General features: G+C 52.1%; 1 pseudogene; it reads left to right on the plus strand.

Moving 5' to 3' along the window:
- The first annotated feature begins 3,141 nt into the window (after positions 1 to 3,141).
- Positions 3,142 to 7,030, plus strand: LOC135998454 (ciliary microtubule associated protein 1A-like; annotated as a pseudogene).
- Positions 7,031 to 7,283: the final 253 nt, after the last annotated feature.

A 7,283-nucleotide genomic window follows, 5' to 3' on the forward strand; every position in this document is an offset into this window, starting at 1 on the left:
TTGAAATCTTTCTTCATTTCCCTCAGACTACGGGATGCAGCTTCCTCCCCATCTGTCTCAAGATCAGTAGTGGGTAGCAGTCCGTTGGGTGCACCAGGCTGGGAAGTGCCCTGGTGATGTCCCTGATCCGGGCACCAGGTAGGCTACAAACTTCCTGATGATGAGGGTCAACTCTGCATATCGGGCCCTCTGTCCTTCTCAGAAGGGAATTGCCTACTACGATCACCCTTCTTTCTTTTTTATCGGATGCAGTCTTGAGGTGTGGAGTCAATCGCCTCTTCCTATGTGACCTTGTAGGAGGCCCTTGCACCACATCCCCACCTACATCTTCTTCAATATCCAGGCCCTCAAACTTATTACGCAGGGGCACCTGGGGAAGCAAAGCAGGTAGAGAGGGGGGTTGCCCGTGACGCCTAACTGGAACTTGCTTCCAACCCTCCTCAGCTTTTGGGTCCCCTACCTCTGCCCGACAGCGACAGGGCAGGGACTGTCTCGGGGCTTCCCCCTCTGCCCGACAGGGCAGGGGGTCCATCACCTTTTGGGGGGTTCCCCCTTGGGGCCTTTCTGCCTGGCACACCAGGGAGTTACTCCACCAGTCGATCTCCTTTTCACACTGCCTTTCTTGTTTGTAAAGAACTCCAATCCATCTACAATGAAGCAGCCTGCACTAGACTTAATGCCCTGAATCTTGTGCAGCTGAACTACTGCTGTGCCAACATCAAGGTCTGAAACTCTCACCTTTCTGGAACCACGTGCGGATGCCCGATCGCGCCTGCACGAAGCCAACCCTCGTGCTGTTCTTCCCTGGCATCTCCTCTGCCAAGAGTTCCCTTCCTGATGATTCTAATGCAGAAACAGGTCAATCGTTGACCACAGCTTTCAACAAAGCGCCTTAGCATGGATTGAATCTGGCTACTTTCTCATTACTGTACCCTTCATTATCTACGAGCACATCCAGAAACATAGTTTGATTGTATCTACCCTTTTGAGCCCTTCAAATGCTCTTTCAAAAGCCTGATCTTGACACAGGGTGCAGCCATAGAGGAGAGCGAGTGTCAGTGTGTGGTCCAGGGAAAGATGCCTCACATTCAAAATCTTGTTTCACGTGCACGAGAGGTAGAAGAAAAGCAGGACAATGCAATGAATTTGCCTTGTTTTTAGGGAAGAGGTGTCTTAGTTTGTAAGATTTACAGATTTGTTCTGTTCCTAGACTCCTATATTTGCTCTAATGAAAATGGCAGGATGCCCTGGGTTACCCTGTGAATACAAGTCTCTCTCTCAGAACACCAGCCATGCAAGGTCCCGCAGTTTCTGTTCCCCTCTCACCCATCCCCAGAGGTTTATTCTGCAGCAGTTGGAGAGGAGACAGAGTTCACTTCGGCCCATCTCAGGCCAAAGCAGCTGCATTCCCTGCATTAGCACACACCAGTCCCTGCAGAGGAGACAGACAGCAGTTTGTTGCTGCCCATCTCTTTCCTTTTGCTGTTACACAAGTTCTTGGGATCCCCTTACACACCATCAGCTCTCCTTCTACTCAGGCTGAGGCTAAATATGACAGAAAAGGCAAGAATCAAAGCTGAGGAGGGATTTTCACTTTATTGATAGTCATTAGATACTATCCTAACAGAATCTTTCAGCTCTCGTCATGCCCTGCTCTGGTTTGGTATTGGCATTTCCCTATTTAACTCCCTTTCCAGCAGAGACTGGAAAGAAATATTTTAGCACTAGTATGTGTGTTTTAATGCCAAATGTACATGAGTGAAAGAAAAGGAAACGTCAGATACTTACACACCAAAGAAACTTCTCACAGCAACAAAAATACACCCATGATGCCGATGGGATTTCTTTTTAAATCCTGTAGGATTATGTGAAATGCAGTCAGTAAAGTTGCGCCTTTCACTCTGTGCAGCTCTGCTCCCTCCTGCTGGCCACATGTGCATGTACTTGTGCCTTACACCAGGGAAACCCAACTGCAGGAGATCCGAATATTCATTTAACCAAACAGCGCTTCATCAGAGCTGCTTGCAGGTTCCCTGCTCAAAGTTAGGCGCATGTTTTGAGGTAATCACTGTTACAGAACAGACTGCGAAGGAAGACAGAGTTTGCATCTTGGGAGTCACAGGGGACTGAGAATCCCGACACCTGTGCTGAGGGTTGGACTTGGCCATTAGAGCAAGATTATTCCTGTGGTAATCGGAGGGTATGAGGAAATAATGAATTGGGGAGGATAGGGTACTTTTTATAGCTGTCACAGCTTTTGTAATACAGTAGTTGTGGGTCCTTGACATGGACAACTGTAGAAGTGGTGGCTGAGGTTGTATAGTGGAAATGCTTTTCTTCTGCTTTTTAACCCAAATGGCCATCCAACAGTCATAGAATAATGAATCTGGAAATATTAGTTTGCCTCAGCAGGCAGAGCCTCTGCTACCCAGCGGTGCTGTGTGACCGCTGTGTCACTTGTCACCTCTGTCACTGAGCTCAAGGACAGTGTAAAACCCAGGTGCTTTGGAAAGCTCCCCCAGTCTCTGCTGATGTGCAAAATCTGTCTCATGTGCACCCTCAAAATACACATGGAGACAGGACGAGCAGATCTCAGAAACATCTGACCCGGCAGGCCGGACGTCCCGAGTCCCGCATCACCAGCTGATGCAATCGCAAAGCCTCCCAAAGTCACCAAGCATTTCCAGGATGATCCCCGGCTGTCCCCAGGGCGCCCTGGCTGCTGCCACCTCAACCTCTCTTGCCACATCTCTGGCTGCCCTCACTGCTCGCCACCCTCTGTGCCGCAGAGACGAGGCAGACGCAGACATTGCCGTCCTCATCCCTTTCGACTGCCGCGGCTGAGACAGGTGAAGTCCTGAGACTGCTTCTTCCCTGCCATAGTTCAGCAGCAGCCATGAGCTCCATTGTGCACGTTGGGATTTGCATCCCCAGGCCTTGAACAAATCCAGTGGGGGGGAATCCACAACTGCTCTGGGCAAGGGGTCTCGACACCCTCATTGCAAAATCTCTTCTCAAGAGGTTTGCTGTTCTCTGATGAGACAGGACTTGCATGGTACAGGACCAAGATGTCACCAATGGGTGACTGAGATCGTTTAAAGAACCACTGTCAAAGGTATTAGCAAAAGTGGGTTTAATATGATGTCGGAAAAGTGCGATTTAACAAAGTTCCATTGCAAGGTTCACTATTACTGTACAGCACAATCATTTGAACAGTGATTCAGAACTACTAAGGCACAAACCAAAGTACCAAGACACGATTCTGCTTTCCTGCGGACTTGGAGACCTCACCGCCCACGGGGCCCCATCACAGCCCAGTTCACCAGCCCTGGACCCAAATACTCGGTCCAGGGCCCAACGGGTAAGACAAGGATCAGAGTGGTGTGTGGCACGTTGAGCACACCCGTGGTAAAATCAGCTACAAACCCACTTCCCTTCTCTTCCTAGGTTACATCAACCACAACCCCACCAAAGTCAAAGCCCCCGTGTACACATGCAGAGGGGCAAGATCCTGCGGAAGGCGGCTGCTCCCCAGGCCCTCGCTATTATGTGGAGCCCTCCATGACCAGGACTGGGAAGTACGTGGCTCCAGCCTACGCCGTCGCTGGACTTCCCAGGATAAAGACGGACATCACACCTGGACCAAGTGAGTAACATTCCTCCAGTTGATTGTTCAGACAAGGCAAATACATTTTCACGTTTCCCTGCTACAGTGGTACGAAAGATAGATGGGTACAAAAGGCTCAGCTCACCCTTTCAATGAGCTGTCATTGTTTTCTGGCAGCTGGCACTTCTGCAGCTGTTAGGGAGAGCAGCTCCTGGTGAAATTGCCTCCTTGGCTTGAGAAAAATGCCAGAACTTCACCACTTTTGTGCTGTCGTCCTCTACCCTAGGCGATTACAGCCCGGAGAAGTCCAACCGGCACGTCTTTAAGTGCCCGCCTGAGCTGTCCATGGGCTTCCGAAACAGGGGCGTGAAAACCGACCTCGATCCAGGTAAGTGACCGCGGGGAGATGGAAACCCTTGCAGCTGGGGTGGCCTCTAGTGACAATCTGCTGCTCAGCTTTTCAACCAGAGTGAGTTGGGAAAGGGGGCAGACATCCTTCCTGCTGCGCTGAGCAGCCTTTGTGGGGTGCCTGTCTCTGCCCCAGAGGTTTCTTCCCTTCCCGTTCCTCTTGCAGGTCCCGGCACCTACACCTTGTCCAGGGTGCTGGGCCCCAAAACGGCGCACACGTCTGCCAGCCCGTGCTACTCCATGAAGAGCAGGAGTCAGCGGGATCGTTATGATGCCGATCTCGCCAAGGTGAGAGTCACATCCAAGGGCCGCAGACACACACAGACAAAAATCAATGCCCATGCCTCCACCAACTTGCAAGAGAAGGGCTGTGGGGTTCCCAAATCCTTTGCCCAGCTTGCTGAACTGGCGCATGCCGTGCTGGCAAGGCGTAAGAACAAACACCGGCCATTTCCACCCAGCAGCTCCGCTGACTGTCTTACAGACCCCAGGGCCAGCGGCGCTCCCGAAGATTGAGCTGGACATTTTCAAAACCAGAGCTCCCGGATACTCCATGGGAACCCGAACTCAGCTCCGAGATAAGACCGTCAAACAAGGGCCGGTGGACTACCACACGGGGAGGGTAAGGTGGCCGCCTTCTGCTGAGCGCGGCTTTGCCAAAGCATCTCCCCTTCCGCTGGGGCTGGCTTGAGCTGCACAGTGTCCTGCTGCAGTGACAAGCTGCACGACAGCCCTCCTGTCCCTTCCCTTGTCCCCAGCCCAGCAGAGGGAAAGCAAGGAACACTGCTTTTCCCTTCCGATGTCTCAGCCAGCAAATGTTACGGGCTCATACATTGCGAGCTCTTCAGGAGGCCACTCCTCAGAAGGGACAAGCAGACAGGTCCCTGCCTTCCTAATGCCGGGAAGACAAATTTGGAGGAGAGGGGAATCTAGCAAAGTCTGGCTGGAGCTCGACGTCCTCTGGACTCAGACCCAGCTCAGCTCAGCTCAGCTTTTCACACCAGCTGTGAAAAGCTCTTCAGTTTGTTTGCTGCTGAAAACTAGGTTTTTGTTTTACTGTCTCCAAACACAAACTCAATGGATGTCTTTTACCTCCCGCTAAACTGTTTTTCTCCTTTGTTCACATACATCCCCCAAATGTGAAGGAAATCCAATGAATCACAGCCTCAGGACACCTCGAGTGCTCTGCTAATACTTGAGGTTTCCAACAAGCGTGCTGCAGCAATAGGTGCAGCGAGCTGGAGGCTGCAAGGCACACATACAGCGGTGTGCGATGAGGAGCGGCCAGTGCACATCGGCACCCTTGTTCTGGCAGACGGCCGTTGCTGAGGACAAGTCTGCTGGGTCAGGACGCTGAACTCCGCTGCACCCACAGCCAGCCCTGACCAAAAGGAGACAGAGAGATACGCAAAGCGACTGTCCAGAAACGGCACTGGGCTCAGGGGGACGGGCAGGGCAACAGGCACCCAGACAAGCGATGACAAGTTCCCATGGTCACCTTTTTCTCCTTTACCCCTTCCAGGTGGAGCTGATCAAGCCCCAGGCACCTGCAGCCACCTTTGGACTGCGCCATTCCGTGTACACGACTCCCCTGATCCTCGATGTTTGGGATGTCCTGAATAAAACAATGTGTTGCTCAGAGAGACAGCTCCAGTTCGTCTCCTCTGCCAGTGTCCGGTGCAAACTCAAGACATTTGAGAACATCTGCTGCCTCAGGCACCCCTGGGGTAGAGACACCTCACCTGAGGTTCACGCACCTTTTCCTCCCATGTTTCAAACTTCTGAGCTTCATAGGAAATGTGTAAATATTTTTATACACATGTTTAAGATCTAGAGGAATTCTGATGATCAGGGAAAAAGAATTACAAATTCGAAAAAGATTCCTCCAAGTTCCCTTTGCAAAGAAAGTGCAAAGGCCAGTCAAGCGCGGATGAACTAACCCGTGTCCCTGAGAACCTCATCTCCGTCTGTCCAACCCCTCCAGGGATGGTGACTCCAGCACTGCCCTGGGCAGCCTGTTCCATTGCCCCACAGCCCTTTGGGGAAGAAATTGTTCCCCAGATCCAACCTCAACCTCCCCTGGCGCAACTTGAGGCCGTTTCCTCTCGTCCTGGCGCTTGTTCCTTGGGAAAAGCGACAAATTCATCGGATGTTACCAGCTGACTTCTCTATCAGCTTGCACAAAACTTTCTTTCCTGAGAAGCAGGCATGAAGTGGATCTATACCATAACACTGATCTATACCATGACACTGATCCATACCACACTATGCAGCCCTGCTTGCTAAGGCCTTTGGGTCTTTGGAGCGGGTATTGTCTGACTCAAGTCCCCACCTACCAACACAAGAAAAGAGCATTTTTAAGGATGCCAGAGCAATGAAGAAGTCTGTGTACAACGGGACATTCCACTCTATGGCTTGAACGTGAACCCAAGGAGCATCAATTCCTGTAAGTTTTACTCCATTTGAAATATGGCATCTATAAATCTATATGATGCTGAAACCAGGTGTGAAGAAAACTCATGACTACTCTAAAGCCCATGTAATAAAACTGCCCAGATTTAAGATCACAGATATATTCCAAATATCTCAAGTCGACCATCGTGCTCGCAGGCTCTTGTCTTGCTGGGGCGCTTGAACTACCGCAACATCTGCACAGCGAGCTGCAGGAATCCAGGAGCACCCTGGAGTGCAGGGAGAAGAATTTCTGAGACCAGGGAGTAGCCCTGGGGGATGAAAATTTGGATGTGAGTTGACAGTGTGAGCTCGCAGCTCAGAAGGCCCATGGTATCCTGGGCTGCACCTTGGGCTGTGAGGTCACAGAGCCGCGCTGTGTCACACCCTGGTGTGGAGTGCTGTGCACGGACACCACTCCGGCAGTGCTGGCAGCGGCAGCAGCGGCGGCAGCAGCATTTGCAGCGGCAGCAGTATTTGCAGCAGCAGCAGCAGCAGAAGCGCCAACATTTGCAGCAGCGGCGGCTGTGGCCAAAGCAGCAGCAGCAGCAGCATTGGCAGTAGCAGCATTTGCTGCAGCAGCAGCAGTGGTCACAGCAGCAGCAGCGGCACTTGTGGCACAGCCAGTGGCAGTGCCACGATGCAGGCGTGGGGGCCCATAAACCCCTCGCTCCTCTTTATCCTCCTCCTCGTGGCCCTGCAAGCCCAGGGGGTCGGGGCTGCGCCATGCGGACAACGGGGAGCCGGTAGGCGGGCAGGCGGGGACCAGCACTCAGCCCAGAGATCTCCCAGTAAGAAATCCCCGAGGATCCGTGTG

Source organism: Caloenas nicobarica, chromosome 25 (genome assembly GCF_036013445.1).
Source record: "Caloenas nicobarica isolate bCalNic1 chromosome 25, bCalNic1.hap1, whole genome shotgun sequence".
Lineage (NCBI taxonomy): Eukaryota > Metazoa > Chordata > Aves > Columbiformes > Columbidae > Caloenas > Caloenas nicobarica.